The sequence below is a fragment of the Oryx dammah genome, unplaced genomic scaffold (genome assembly GCF_014754425.2).
Source record: "Oryx dammah isolate SB20612 unplaced genomic scaffold, SCBI_Odam_1.1 HiC_scaffold_1, whole genome shotgun sequence".
Taxonomy (NCBI): domain Eukaryota; kingdom Metazoa; phylum Chordata; class Mammalia; order Artiodactyla; family Bovidae; genus Oryx; species Oryx dammah.
In genome coordinates, this window is record NW_024070185.1 from 49492984 (window position 1) to 49509435 (window position 16452).

The following is a 16452-nucleotide window of genomic DNA, read 5'->3' on the forward strand; positions in this document are numbered from 1 at the left end:
CACACTTCAAGTGGAACACAAACTTCTTATCTTCGCTTGCGTGGTGGTATTTAATTCAACTCCTCCATCATATTGCCGGCTTGCTCACTCTGTTACCCACACTGGTCTTCTTTCCCCTTCTCTTAGCCAGTTCACACCGCTTCGGGGCCTTCGTACCACCTGTTCTTCATGTCTTGATGTTTTTCATCTCAGTACTCCTAGAGCTGCTCCTTCTAGTTATTCAGATCTCAATTCACTTATCCTATTTAGATCAACCTTCCATGTCCACCTAATGGACAAATGTGATACCAGATCATTTTCTATCATGTCACCTCTGCCTAGCATTTATCATAGAAAAAATGTGCTTGGTCTCTCTTCACTTAGTGGATTTTTATCTCATAGGAGTGAGGCTTTTTGTCTGTTCTATTGACTGGTGCATATCTTAAATACAGTAGACACTTAGGAAACAATTTGAATAAATAAATAAGTGAATTCTAAGTTAGAAAGAGGCTAAAGATCCACTGAGCTACAAGTGAGAACATCCAGACCTTAAATAAGTACACGAAGCACAATGACAAAAGTTATTTTGGGAAAACAAACAAAGGAAACCCTCTAATGAGTTTAGGGATAAAATATAATAATAATACAGTTTAAGGACTGCTTGCTGATGCCCTGCCTAACTGCCAAGTAAGAGAGCTGCTGGGAAAGTCTTAACAATAGTTCTCTAAATATTGGATTACAACTCTCCCCCATCTTCACCCCAGATCTCGCCAGAATTCTGCCTGAGTCTGCAATGCACTTCAACATTAGACCACCCAGCTGCCCTTACTAAGCCCAGTTTTTGCTTCTAAGTTTCTGTTCGTGTTATTCTAACTTGACTTTAGACAGGGGAACTCTGAATCACTCCTCTCTGCCAGTCCCAAATTGCTAAAAATCTCAGCATGTTTTTCAATACAGAACCCACAGAATGTCAACACCTCAAGTAATATTATGTAAATATTCTAATTTAACTTCCTGCCTTTCTGGCAGTCCAGCTGATTCCAGAATTAAGTGTTTCAAATGTCCTGAAGAATTCAGAGCCCCCCAGGACATGAACATCCTCAAAAACCAAATGTCTCAAAAACAAAAAAAACTAGATGTCTCATGAAAATATTAATGGCCACATATTCCATTGTATATTAATTAGATCATGGCTTATAAAAAATATGCATGGTCAATAGGAATATATTATTGTATAGTACAGTATGGTTACACGAATCTAGACATGTGTCAAAATTAATAAAACTGTACAAAGAAAAATATATTATATAATTTCTTAAATAAAAATTAACTATATAAACATACATTATGTGTGTGTTGCAAAACATCCAAATAAGAGAAAGAGATACATATAAAGGAAAATCTAAAAGCCTCTACCTTCCTCTAAATTCTGCTTTCAGTTGGTAGCTGTTAATTAGATTAAATAGTTCCAGAAAAAGTTCCAAGGAATATGCATTCTCGAGTGTCTCTGTCTCTCTCTATAGCTAGCTAGCTAGATAGATAGATACATGTATATAGAAATGCATGTCTATAATCTATGTATCTCCATATATACAAAAAATCTGGACAAATGGTATCATGCAGTATTGTTATGTAATTTGCTCTTTTTAAAACACAGCTTCACAGTCATCTTGTCATATCAACATAATCAGAAGTAACATTGTTTTATTTTTACAACTACATGATATTCTAATGCACAGATGACATGATTTATTTAGGTGTGCCTCGTTGATAAGCATTTAGATTTTTTCTAAATGTGTTATTTTGTGTTTGTTTTACTGTTTTAAGTAAGACTGAAGTGAATGTTCTTTATACACATTTTTCTGGCATACTTGGATGAGTATTTTTGCAAAAACAATCCGAGATGAGTTACTAAGTAAAAGAGTATACCCATTTTAAGTTTTTGTAGACACTGCTAAATTTCTCTCTGTCAAATAAAAACAAATCCTAACAGAAGTAAGGAGAGGCTCTAATCAGAAAGACTGGGGTGGCGGAGTGAAGCGGCCTATTATAGTAGGAAGATCACTGCAACTATAAGAACTGCCAGCAAGCATCTCAAAGGTTGGATGGAAAGGCAGTTTTACTTTACAGAGAGGAATAAACAAAACTATTAAGAATCAGGTGCTGGGGAGTGGGCTGAACAGGTGATGTAATGGGACAGTTGATCAGGAAAAGTTTTTCCCTGAGGTCAGATGATTCTTGAGAGAGGCCTTAAGGACAGGTTGTTCCACTTAAGCTCCAGTGCTAAAGGGTGGGCCAAAGTTCAGGGGCCTGTAGAAGGAAGGCAGCCTGGCTAAAGCCTGGTCAAGTTGAGTTAGCAGGTATTTTTATACAGATTGGTGATTGGAGACAAACAGTCCAGCCACTTATTTATGAGACCAAAAATAAAAAACAAAGCAAAATTTGGACAACCTGTGTCTTGTGGTAAATAGAGTGGTCATCTTTAGGTCTTGTCTAAGTCATGAGGGAAAGAGTGGATTTTGCAATAAGCCATTTCTGGGAATGCAAAAGGATGGCAGGGGGAGTTTGGGGCCATTGTTGTTTTCCAGGGCCATAGTGCTTAAGTAAAGCTAACCACTGCCCCTCTAAAAATGATTGCTTTGATTTATTCTCCTTAGTGATGTGTCTATTCAATCTGCCCTGGCCAACACTCAATAGGAAAGGCTTTTTAATCTTCTCAGTGTGAAAGAAAAAAAAAATGTTATTTCACTCTTGCTTTAATACACAAATCTCTCATTGTGTGTCCCCAGCTCATCCCTAACCCCTGAAAAACCATTAATCTCTTCTCTATCTCCATGATTTTGCTTTATTTCAAGGATGTTATGTAAAAGTAATGATATAGTATGTAATCTTTACTAAGTGCCTTTTCCACTCAGCATAATTCCTGCAGATCCAAGTCATTGAATATATCACTAATCTCTTTGTTTTTACTGCTGAGTAATATTCCAGGGTACTCATGTAACACATTTTCTTTAATCATTCACCCAGTGAAGAACATTTGTGTTTCCAGTTTTTGGCTATTCCAAATAAAGCTTCCATAAACATTTGTATACAGGTTTTTGTATAAACATAAGTTTTCATTTCTCTGGGATAAATTCCCAAGTGTGTAATTGCTGGAATGTATAGAATTTGCATGTTTAGTTTTATAGGAAACTGCCAAATTATTTTCCAGTGTGGCTGTAACATCTTAAATTCTTGCCAGTAATGTATGAATGATTCAGTTTTTCATCATCCTCACCAGCATTTGATGTTTTTAATATTTTTTATTTTAAACAGAATTTCAGTCATTCTAATGTCACTATCACTAGGTATGATTATCATCACACCTAAATTTTCATTGTTTTTAATTTTAATTTCCCTATTGACTAACTATGTTGAGTTTCTTTTCATGTGCTTTTCTGTATATCTCCTTCAGTGAAATGCCTGTTGAAGACTGTTGATCATTTTCTAACTGGATTTTTTTAATTGTTCAGTTTTGAGAATTTATTTTATTCTAGATGCAAGTCTTTGTCAAATATGTGGTTTGAAAATATTTTTACCTCATCTCTCTTGCTTGCAGTTTATCCTTTTAAAAAAGCAAAGTTTAACTTTTGTGAGGTCCAATTTATTAATTTTTCCCTTTGAGTATCACGCCTTTAATGATAGGTTTAAGAACTATTTACCTAATCCTAGATAGTAAAGGTTTTCTCCTCTGTCTCCTTCTAAAAGTTTTGTAGTTTTACATTTTCACTGTGATCCATTTTGAGTTAATTTTTATGTAAGATGTGAAGTTTAGATCAAGTTACTTTTTTGAATTTTTTTTCTGCTTATAGTTGTCCAATGGCTCTAGCACCATTTGTTAAAAGGCTGTTCTTCCACTGAATTACTTTTGCACTTTAGTTGAAAGATTAATTTGGGGAGTATTGATATCTTTGCTAATGTGAGTTTTCAAGCTAATGAGTCCACTATGTCTCTTCATTTCAGACTTTAGTTTCCTTCATGAGCATTTTGTAATTTTCAGCAGAGAGATTCTAAATCTGTTTTGTTATATCTAATTAAAGTATGTCTCTTTATTTGGAGCACGTGTATTTTTAACTTCAGTTATTAACCTAAGTAACAATGTTCATTATTAGTATGCAGAAATTCAATTGATACCTTCTGTACTGGCTTTAAGGGTATTTTTTCCAGCTTTATTGAGATATAATTAGAAAAAAATATCTGCACAGAATTAATGTACACAATTTGATGTGTTTGGACATATGCATACATAAATGTTACTACCACCACAATGAAGGTAATAAATATCTCCTTCACTTCCAAAAGTTTCCTTATGTCCCTTTGTTTTCTGTTTGACCTGTGATAAAAAATATTTAGCAGGATATTTAACTTCTTAACAAAATTTTAAGTGCATAATACTTAATTATTAACTACATTGTTAAGTACAGGCACTTCGTTGTACAGCAGATCTCTAGAACTCACTCATGTTGTATTAACTCTATACCTTTTCAACAACTTCCTATACCTTCCTCCCTCCCATGCTCTGGTAAACACCATCCTACCATCCTATTGTCTATTTCTATGCATATGATATGAGAGGAATCATGTAGTGCTTGTCCTTCTGAAGTCAATTTTACTGAACTCACTTATTAATCCTAGATTTTGTATTAATCCTTGACTTTTGTAGATTCAAATTTTTGCATAGACAACCATGGCACCCTTTTATTTCTTCCTTTCCAATGTGCCTTTTATTTCTTTTTTCTATTGTGTTATAATTTCTATACTATGCCAAGTAAGTGTGATCAATGTAGATATCCCCGTCTTCTTCCTCATGATCACGGGAAAGTTTTCAGCATTTCAACCTTAAGTATGGAAATAACTTCAGTTTTTTCTTTTAACATCTTTTAATCAATTTGAGGAAGTTCTTTTATTTTACTGAGAGTTTTCATAATGAATGGATGCTGAATTTTGTCAAATTATTTTTTGTATTAGTTATATTAATTTTTCTTCTTTAGACCAATGAAATGATGGGATACACTGATTAATAACTTTTGAGCACCACATCCTTGCATACCTGGGATAAATCTCTCTTGGTCTTGATGTGAAAGTCTTTTTATACTTTGCTGGATTTAATTTCCTAATACTTTGCTGATATTTTAAAAATTAATCTCATGGGAGACATTCATCTCTTTCATTTTCTGGGTTTGGTATTAGGGTAATACTGGCATCAAATGAGTCTAACTCAAAGTTCCAAAGCTACTCTGTTATATAATTTTGCTGACTTTGAGAAGACTATGTCAAGTTTGCTAAATGAAAAATTTATAGTTTGGCAATGCCTCAGGATATGTTACATTTTATTTTACCAATGCTGTTTTCATTCTAACTGGCATTTGCAGAATTTTTCTAGTTTCTTCTTGTGAGTTTATTTTTCTCACACCTTGTCAACAATCATGTTATGATAGTGTATGTGTTGTTGACCTGTTGCTCTATTTAACACCAGAAAATTATATTTCAGTACTGAATGAAGTGCTATCCTAGAAATCTGCCAAATGAATGCATGACAAAATTACCAAACAAATGTGGCATTTTTGTTAAGCATATCTGAAAGCAGTATTTTTTATGATATCAATTTCATTAAAATATTTTTGACATCCTACCTCACAAAAATAATCAGGGACAATGATAAAGTAGGCAATGTACATATGTGCTTGCATGCTTTATGTAAAACATTTAAATGTACTTGATAAGTGGGCAGATCATTGAACATGGAAACACAACATTTAGTTCACATCCTGGCTCTGCCACTTATTAGCTGTGACTTTGAACAAATCATCCAACTTCTTATATTGATATAGTACAGATATTACCACTGATCTTATCTAAGGGAGATTTAAATAAGATAATTTTTGGAATTAATGCTATGCAAATTTTTACTATAACTACTTGTATTTCATTATACCATTAACTGGCTTTAGTATATATTTTATGGAAGGGATATACAGCACTGATGGTGATATACATCAAATGATTTTGAAATATGCTCAATCTGTAGTAGAATCTTCAAATATCTCAAGCTGAGGGTCTCAGAGGCTGTGAGTAAATGAACTCTGAAAGAAAAACAATGTTTTCCATGGAAGAAGAATACTGGAAAACACTTCTGGAAAAAAGAGGGGGTAAAATGAGAGGATTTTCTGAGTTAAAAAAATTTCAAAATGCTATAACTCCCATTTAATAATTCACTATGCAGATTAGTTAGCAAATTCTCTGGGAAGTCCTGAAATAAAAAAGCTGGTAGAGCTTAAGTTAATCCAGCATTTAGCACTTCTTTATGCATGAAGTTCCTCTTAAAATAAAAATATAAACAACTAATTTTCTCCATAAAACACTGTAGGAAATCCGTGGGTACTCAGAGAAAAGCAAAGCAAAGCAAACAACACAAGGAAATGATACTTGTGGAAAAAAAATATTGTTTTCTTCGTAAACTTTTTTAAAACCTAGATTAAGTAAATGAAGCTCAAAGAATTTAAGACATATAGAAAAGATAAAGGAGCCATATGTATTTATTCAAATCATATATACTTTTTGCAACATTTTAATTTATTGCATTTTTGAACTTTCATGAACATTCATGAACTTTCATAAGTATATATCATATCAGTTAGGTTCAGTTCAGCTGCTCAGTCGTGTCCAACTCTTTGCAACCCTGTGGACTGCAGCGTGCCAGGCTTCCCTGTCCATCACCAACTCCCAGAGCTTGCTCAAACTCATGTCCACCCAGTCAGTGATGCCATTCAACCATCACATCCTCTGTTGTCCCCCCTTCTCTTTCCGCCTTCAGTCTTTCCCAGCATCAGGGTCTTTTCCAAGGAGTCTGTTCTTCGCATCAGGTGGCCAAAGTATTGGAGTTTCAGCTTCAGCATCAGTCCTTCCAATGAACATTCAGAACTGATTTCCTTTAAGATTGAACGGTTTGATCTTCTTGCAGTCCAAGGGATTCTCAAGAGTCTTCTCCAACACCACAGTTCAAAAGCATCAATTCTTCGACACTAAGCTTTCTTAATGGTCTAACTCGGACACGACTGAAGCGACTTAGCCATGTTGGACTCTTTGCAACCCCATGGACTATATAGCCCACGAAGCTCCTTTGTCCATGCGATTCTCTAGGTAAGAGTACTGGAATGGGTTGCCGGGCCCCCCTCTAGGGGATTTTTCCAACCCAGAGATTGAACAGGTACCTGTTCTGTCTCCTGCATTAGCAGGTGGTTTCTTTACCACTAGCACTACCTGGGAAGTGCTATATATACATATGTAGATTTACATATTTAAATTTATAAAACACAAATATATAACATAAAATATATTAATATATTATTCTAAGTATATAACTTATAAGGAAACATTATAAAAGCTAAAATACAAGATGAAAGTGAAAGTGAAGTGAAGGTTGCTCAGTCATGTCTGACTCTTTGTGACCCCATAGACTATACAGTCCACGGAATTCTCCAGGCCAGAATACTGGAGTAGGTAGCCATTCCCTTCTCCAGGGGATCTTCCCAACCCAAGGAATGAACCCAGGTTTCCTTCACTGCAGGCAGATTCTTTACAGCTGAGCCACCAGGGAAGCCATAAAATATTTAAGATGGATATGTGCATTTGACATAAACTAGAGACATAAAATATAAAAGGTAAAATCATGCCATGCATTTCTCAGCTGAATCTACTTTTTCTCTCACCCTAAGAATTTTACACACACGGATGCTCAGTTGCTTGCATCTCCTGAAACTAAATTCTCAGTTCAACAGAACTCTCTTTAAAGAGAGGGTTTTAAAACTACATGAAGATTTAACTTAGTATTTTAGTAAAGCCTGCTTTTCTCTGTTCATTTTATTGTTCACTAAGCATGATAAAGAATTGAACATGGTTCAAAATTGAGAAAGGAACATGACAAGGCTGTATACATAACCCTATTTATTTATCTTCTGTGCAGATTACAGCATGCAAAATTCCAGGCTGGATGAATCACAAGCTGGAATCAAGATTGTTGAGAGAAATATCAACAGCCTCAGATATGCATCCCATCCAATGACAGAAAGTGAAGACGAACTAAAGAGCCTCATGATGAGAGTGAAACAGGAGAGTAAAAAAGCTGACTTAAAACTCAACATTCAAAAAGCTAAGATCATGACATCCGCTCCCATCACTTCATGGCAAATAGAAAGGGGAAAAGTGGGAACAATGACAGATTTTATTTTCTTAGGCTCCAAAATTATTGTGAACAGTGACTGCAGTCATGAATTTAAAAGATGTATGCTCCTTGGAAATAAAGCTGTGACAAACCTAGAAAGCATATTAAAAAGCAAAGACATCACTTTGCTGACAAAAGTCCCAAAGAACCACACCATCAAAGTCAAGGGTAACTTCTTGTAGTATCAGCAGTACCTAATAGTACCTGCAGTTTTTTGTTTTGTTTTGTTTTATTTTGTAATATTCAGAGGCTTGCCATGTTTCCCACAGACTTATTCATATGTTAAGAAAATCTGAAATGAATTTTGCACTGAATTTGAAAATTGTAATATTTGCAATCAACACCACAGCTAATGATACAAAGCATTTACATCATATATTCAGTGAACATGTGCTGATACAACTATCTTCTGAGCAAAACCAAAAAAAAAAAAAAAAACAGAAACAAAAAGCAAAACAAAAAAATATAGAGTTATAAATTTCTGCCTACATTCGGCCCACGCAGACCTCAGAGTAAAGAAGTATGAGTTTGCTGTCCCTATGCACCTATGACTTGATTACCATCACACCACTAACCACCCTGCCACTCTGCCAACTACACTAAGTATGAACCTTCCATCAGGCTAAAGAAGACTCCACTGGTCAGTTGTAAACCCCCACACACACTAATTAGATCCATGAATCTATTTCTTACAATAAAGTCTAACTTTTTTAGACTCAACAAAGATTTGTGTATGACACATATAATGTCCTTTATTGGCTACTTAAAGAGTTGTGAAGGATAATTTTTTATCTTTCACATAGCTTAATGCATTTCACTGATAATGTATTAGTAATGATCACTTGTTATGAATGGTAGTATAAATAATACAGTCTGCAACATATATGTGATTTTCATGGTATATACTATTCTAATTCTAATTTGAACTCTATCTATCTAATCTATCTATATCAGAATGCCAATAAATCAAGCTAGCATTATTAGAAAAATAATCTCGAATGCCCCATAATTTACTTTAAACTCATATCTATAGGCCTGATGATGATTATATTAATGACAATAATAAATTCCCCTTGGCATATTAATGAAGACATACCATAGTTGAGAACCACTGATTCAGAAAACATTTTTTTTAAAAATAGTGAGTGACACAGACATAGAAAACAAGTTTCTGGTTACCAAAAGCAGAAGGGAGTGGGGGAGGGAAAAATTAGAAGTATGGAATTCACAGATAGAAATTACTATACATAAGAAACAAGGATTTATTATATAATGCAGGAAAACATTCAATATTTTCAATAATCTATAATGGAAAATAAGCTAAAATATACAAAAATGTATACATGTGCTGTGCTGTGCTTAGTCACTCAGTCGGGTCTGAATCTTTGCAACCTCATGGACCCCATAAATATACATATATATATATACACATACATACATACATATATGTATTATACATAATATATATACACACATAACTGAGTGACTTCACTGTATGAAACTAAATATTGTAAATCAACTATACTTTAATTTTTTAAGTGAATTAAATGTAAAAAGGGGGAAGTTGGGAATGAAGATGGTAGAGTAAGAGGACGTGGTACTCACCTTCCCCAAAGAACATATCAAAAGTACATTTACATAAGGAATAATCCCCAATGAAAACTGAAAACTAACTGGAAACTGTCAGGAGGATTACTATACATCCAAAGCTGTAAGGAAAATACACACATAATTGAATAGAAAGAAAGAAAGAAAGTGAAGTCACTCAGTCGTGTCTGACTCTTTGTGACCCCATGGACTGTAGCCTACCAGGCTCCTCTGTCCATGGGATTTTCCAGGCAAGTGGGTTGCCATTTCCTTCTCCAGGGGATCTTCCCAACCCAGGGATTGAACCCAGGTCTCCCACATTGCAGGCAGATAGATGCTTTACCATTAAGAAGGGAAGAAAAGTGGTCAGGTCAGGGCATGTGCCCCTGGGAGGGGACTCAGAGAAAAAGAGATTATAAAAGTGGACACCCACCATGGAGAGTGAGTGGTGGATCAAGCCAGAGGGTGGGCATCCCAGACCTGGGACCCTATGTGGAGAGCAAGCCACCTTGGCTAGTTGGTGGTCTTCTGGGTCAGATGGGAAGACTGGAGAAGCTGGACTCTGCTCATGAGGGGCACAGTTGTGCTGACTATACCCTAAGGAAGGGAAGAGAGATATCTGTTCTAGCAGCTATCCCATTACCCATGACTGGCTTGCCACATGCTCCAGCCCAAGCTTAGTGAAAGTGCAAGAAACAGAAAAGTCAGAGTGACCCATAAAATATCATAAGAGGCAGCGTGGTATAATTCTCACTTGTTCCTTGATATGTCTTCTGCAGGAAGTCAGCTGCCAAGTCATTTACTGCCTTATGGAGAGGTCCATATGACAAGGAGCTGAGAATTTCTGTCAATAACAATTTGAGTGGACTTGGAATTAAGATTTTCTAGCCAGAGAAGGCAATGGCACCACACTCCAGTACTCTTGCCTGGAAAATCCCGTGGATGGAGGAGCCTGGTAGGCTGCAGTCCATGGGATGGCAAAGAGTCGGACATGACTGAGCCACTTCACTTTCACTTTTCACTTTCATGCATTGGAGAAGGAAATGGCAATCCACTCCAGTGTTCTTGCCTGGAGAATCCCAGGGACAGGGGAGCCTGGTGGGTGCCATCTATGGGGTCGCACAGAGTCGGACACGACTGAAGCGACTTAGCAGCAGCAGCAGCCCCAGGAAAAGTTAAAAGTGCCTGAAACCTCAACCAATATCTTGGGTGCAACTTCATGAGATACTCTTAAAGCAGAACCATTCAGCTAAGACAACTTGGATTTCTTATATTCATGAACTTCATTAAATAATAAATTCTTGTGTTTTTAAGCTGTTAAATGTTAGATTAATTTGTTATATGGCAATAGATTATTAATGCAAATCTTGGTACCCAATGCTGCTGAGAAAATAATATATATACATATATATACACACAGATATATATAAATATGGAAGTGGCTTTGAACCAAGCAATGGTCAGAAACTGGAAAGGTTTTGAAAAGAGGGTCTGTGAAAGCTTAAAGTGCCTTGGACACAACCGTTCATAGAATTATGAACCGGGGGACAGATGATCTTGCTAAGGAGACTTTCAACCAGACACTGTTGATGTTGCCATCTGGTTTCTTCTTGCTGCTAATGGTGAAATGTAAGAGGCAATGCAGAAGCTAAAGGAAGAACTGTTAAAAAGAAGCCAGCCCTGGCTCATTTTGAAAATTCTGTCTCTGCAGATGGCAAACAATGTTAAAATCAAGAAAGGTCTTCTGAGTGGAGGTCAAATTCAGGAAACTCTCAGGATATCATGGTCTAAAGATGATATTGAAGTTGTGACTATAAATCCTTTGTTAAGACTTTAGAAATATAAAACGTGATACCTTAGACTCCATTCTTTTAAATAAGAAGCTTTCTAACAGTATAACTAACAGATCTCAATCAATCAAGATTTAGGAAGCTTGATTTTAAATGTACTATTCTTTAGCAGAAGCCGAAGTCAGAGAAGGGTTTAAGCTCTTGCATAACAAAGGCAACTATAAGCAAGGTGAAAACACAACCCTTAGAATGTGAGAAAATAATAGCAAATGAAACAACTGAAAAAGAATTAATCTCCAAAATATACAAGCATACAAGCAGCTCATGCATTTCAATACCAGAAAAACAAACAACCCAATCAAAAAGTGGGCAGAAGACCTAAACAGACATTTCTCCAAAGAAGATATACAGATGGCTAATAAACACATGAAAAGATGCTCAAAATTGCTTATTATTAGACAAATGCAAATCAAAACTACAATGTGGCACTGCCTCACACTGGTCAGAATGGCCATCATCAAAAAATCTACAAACAACAAATGCTGGAGAGGGTCTGGAAAAGGGGAATGCTCTTACATTGTGGGAATGCAAACTCATACAACCACTGTGGAGAATAATAATACAGAGATTCCTTAAAAAACTAGGAATAAAACTACCATATGACCCAGTAATCCCACTACTGGGCATATACCTTGAGGAGCTGACTGTGGCTCAGATCATGAATTTGGTGTTGCAAAATTCAGACTTAAATTGAAGAAAGTAGGGAAAACCACTAGACTATTCAGGTATCAGTTTAGTCACTCAGTCGTGTCCAACTCTTTGCAACCACATGGCCTACAGCATGCCAGGCTTTCCTGTCCATCAGCAACTCCTGGAGCTTGCTCAAACTCATGTCCATCAAGTCAGTGATACCATCCCATCATCTCATCCTATGTCATCCCCTTCTCCTCCTGCCTTCAATCTTTCCCAGCATCAGGGTCTTTTCCAATGAATTAGTTCTTCAAATCAGGGGCCAAAGAATTGAAGCTTCAGCTTCAGCATCAGTCTTTCCAATGAATATTCAGGACTGATTTCCTTTAGGATTGACTGATTTGGTCTCCTTGCAGTCCAAGGGACTCTCAAGAGTCTTCTCCAACAACACAGTTCAAAAGCATCAATTCTTTGGTGCTCAGTTTTCTACATAGACTGATTCTTCATCCATACATGACTACTGGAAAAATCATAGCTTTGACTAAATGGACCTTAGTCAGCAAAGTAGTGTCTCTGCCTTTTAATAGGCTGTCTAGCTTGGGCATAGCTTTCCTTCCAAGGAGCAAGTGTCTTTTAATTTCATGGCTGTAATCACCATCTGCAGTGATTTAGAAGCCCCCCAAAATAAAGTCTCTCACTGCTTCCATTGTTTTCCCATCTATTTACCATGAAGTGATGGGACCAGTTGTCATGATCTTAGTTTTCTGAATGTTGAGTTTTAAGCCAACTTTTTCACTTTCCTCTTTCACTTTCATCAAGAAGCTCTTTAATTCCTCTTAGTTCTGCCATAAGGGCCATATCATCTGTATATCTGAGATTACTAACATTTCTCCCAGCAATCGTGATTCCAGCTTCTGCTTCATCTGGCCTGGCATTTCACATGGTGTACTCTGTATATAAGCTAAATAAGCAGGGTGACAATATACAGCCTTGATGTACTCCTTTCCCGATTTGGAACCACTCTGTTGTTCCATGTCCAGTTCTAACTGTTGCTTTTTGACTTTCATACAGATTTCTTAGGAGGCAGGTGAGGTGGTCTGGTGGTCCCATCTCTTTAGGAATTTTTCACAGTTTGTTGTGATCCAGACAGACCATTCAGGTATGATCTAAAGCAAATCCCTTATGATTATATAGTGGAAGTGACAAAGAGATTCAAGGGATTAGATCTGATAGAGTGCCTGAAGAACTATGGACAGAGGTTCATAGCATTGTACAGACAGCCACTCTAATGGCATGTAACAACTCTTGCTACTCTACTCAAGTGTTAACTCCCTTAATTACTTATTTGTAATGAATATATGGTGATGGTGACAGTGTGTGACTCAGAGACTAGATTATAAAAGACAGAATGATGTCACTCTCTTTCAAATGGTTCACTTTTAAAGGAAGCCAGATGTGATATTATAATCTGTCCTACAGAGAGACTCATATGGCAAAGAACTGAGATAGCACCTGCCAACAGCCACAAGTAAGCTTGGAAGCAGACACTTCAGCATTGGGCAAAGTTTCTGATTGATGACTTTTGTTCAAGCCAACAGGTTTGAATAGAAGTTCATCAGCGACCCTGAGTCAAAACAAGCTATCTTAGCTATTCTTAAAATCTTGACCTTTAGAAAAACTCTCTGAGATGAAAAAAGAAAATGTTGATATTAAAGAGGAAGGAAGGTACTTAGTACTTTAAGGTACTAAGCTTTGAGAAAAAGTTTTGTGTAGTAGTATATAACCAACACAACATGAAACTGAATAGAGCAAATCTGAGCAAAGATATCTAGTAGAAATAAATATTGCGTGCAATCTAATGTCCCATTTACCTTGAGAACTATTGTATGTGGTTAGCCAAATGACAGCTAGCATTTGAAGACAGTACTGAATTCTTTCAGTCACAGACATTACCTCATAATACAGCAAATATTTTCAGCCAATACATTTTCTATACACTGTTGAGTTAAGTGAGTTCTTGGCCCCTGTTTCTGCTAATAACTACATTCCAATAAATAAATTTCTAACATAATGGCCAGCAAAATTTTTACAAGTTATACTTTGAAAACTATCCTCTGTAAAATGGTCAGAGATCAGCAGGAAATTAAGGAAAGTAAGGAATCTTTTGATAATACTATAATTCTGCAGCCCAAGGAAGAAACCAATACAATGAAAGACACATCACAGTGCAAAAGAAAGCATACTACAATAAATGATTTATTATATAAATCCAAGAGGGAAACTCAAGTTCTGATTCCCAGTTTAGTTCAGTGTTGCTGCTGCTGCTGCTGCTGCTAAATCGCTTCAGTCGTGTCCGACTCTGTGCAACCCCAGAGACGGCAGCCCACCAGGCTCCCCCGTCCCTGGGATTCTCCAGGCAAGAACACTGGAGTGGGTTGCCATTTCCTTCTCCAATGCATGAAAGTGAAAAGGGAAAGTGAAGTCGCTCAGTCGTGTCCGACTCCTAGTTCAACGTTAGGGATCCATAAAATTGTGCCAGAATCTCATCTGGACAAAATCTCCTTAAAGTTCATGTACTTTCTCCTTTCAATCATACTAGCAACAGAGAGGAAACATTTTTTTCCATAGCATTTCAACATTGTTGCTACTAGTCCTGGCCATATTCCAGGAATGGAAAGTTGAAAGGAAAATGTTAACCACAGTTTTTGAACTTTACTGTCTGAGTTTTGGTCCCAGTTCTTAACAGTGTTAAAAGAATTTCATTTTGGTATCCTGTTTCTTGTTCTCATTAATGTGTCATAAAGGTGAGCAACAGGTCCAAAGATTAATAGCAAAGGCAATTATAAATTCAGGGGATAAAAATCCCTTTTATTAGTAGTATATAGATTTCAATATAAAAAGTTTTAGCCACAGTTTAAAGAAGAGATGGAAAGAGGCAATGAAAATTGAAGCTTTTCCTTACTTGGGTAATTTTAGTTTGTTTTTCATGCATACTGTCATCAAGTAAGGCCATGCACTGAGAGTTTCTTTCTCTTTTTTAAAAATAAATTTATTTTAATTGAAGGCTAATTACTTTACAATATTGAATTGGTTTTGCCATACATCAACATGAAACCACCATTAGTATACACGTGTTCCCCATCCTGAACCCGCCCCCCCCCGCCCCGTTACCATCCCTCTGAGTCGTCCCAGTGCACCAGTCCCAAGCATCCTGTATCATGCATTGAACCTGGACTGGCAATTCATTTCATATATGATATTATTCATGTTTCAATGCCATTCTCCCAAGTCATCCCACCCTCTCCCTCTCCCACAGAGTTCAAAAGACTGTTCTATACATCTCTGTCTCTTTTACTGTCTCGCACACAGGGTTATCGTTACCATCTTTCTAATTCCATATATATGCGTTAGTATACTGTATTGGTGTTTTTCTTTCTGGCTTACTTCACTCTGTATAATAGGCTCTAGTTTCATCCACCACATTAGAACTGATTCAAATGTATTCTTTTTAATGGCTGAGTAATACTCCATTGTGTATATGTACCACAGCTTTCTTATCCATTCATCTGCTGATGGACATCTAGGTTGCTTCCATGTCCTGGTTATTCTAAACAGTACTGAGATGAACACTGGGGTACACGTGTCTCTTTCAAATCTGGTTTCCTCGGTGTGTATGCCCGGCAGTGGGATTGCTCAGTGACTACCTTTTCTGAAAGTCTCTGAGACCTACTCATGTATCTTCCAAAGCAACTTGTATCTGAAAGACACTAGCTGAAGGTAACTATTCTACTACACACGGTTGTTTCCTTGATATTATAACCTTGATCGTAACCATGATGTTGTCACAAGCATTTGTTTCATTGTCCCAGTCAAGCCCTTAAATGAAGATGAATACTTGCATTTTACAGAATCATACAAGATCACACATTTACAGAAGTTTTGGTCACCCACATGGATTTTCCTTGCAAAAGAATATTTGTTTTCAATTGTAACATTAAATCAATGCAGATACTGTACCATAAAGCCAAATGGAAGGATGTCAGCTTGCAAATTAAAGATTATAGGTAAACTTGAATGTGATGTCTCAAAGCAACTATTAATAGCATGATTGATTGTAGTGACAGTAAATCACCAGTCTGTGCAAAA

At 36.5% G+C, this 16452-nt stretch overlaps 1 long non-coding RNA gene across 1 annotated transcript in view; it reads right to left on the bottom strand.

The window, feature by feature from the left end:
• LOC120873804 overlaps nt 1-16452 on the bottom strand; it is an 86901-nt gene that overhangs the window by 10356 nt on the left and 60093 nt on the right. The gene's annotated exons all lie outside the window — the stretch shown is intronic.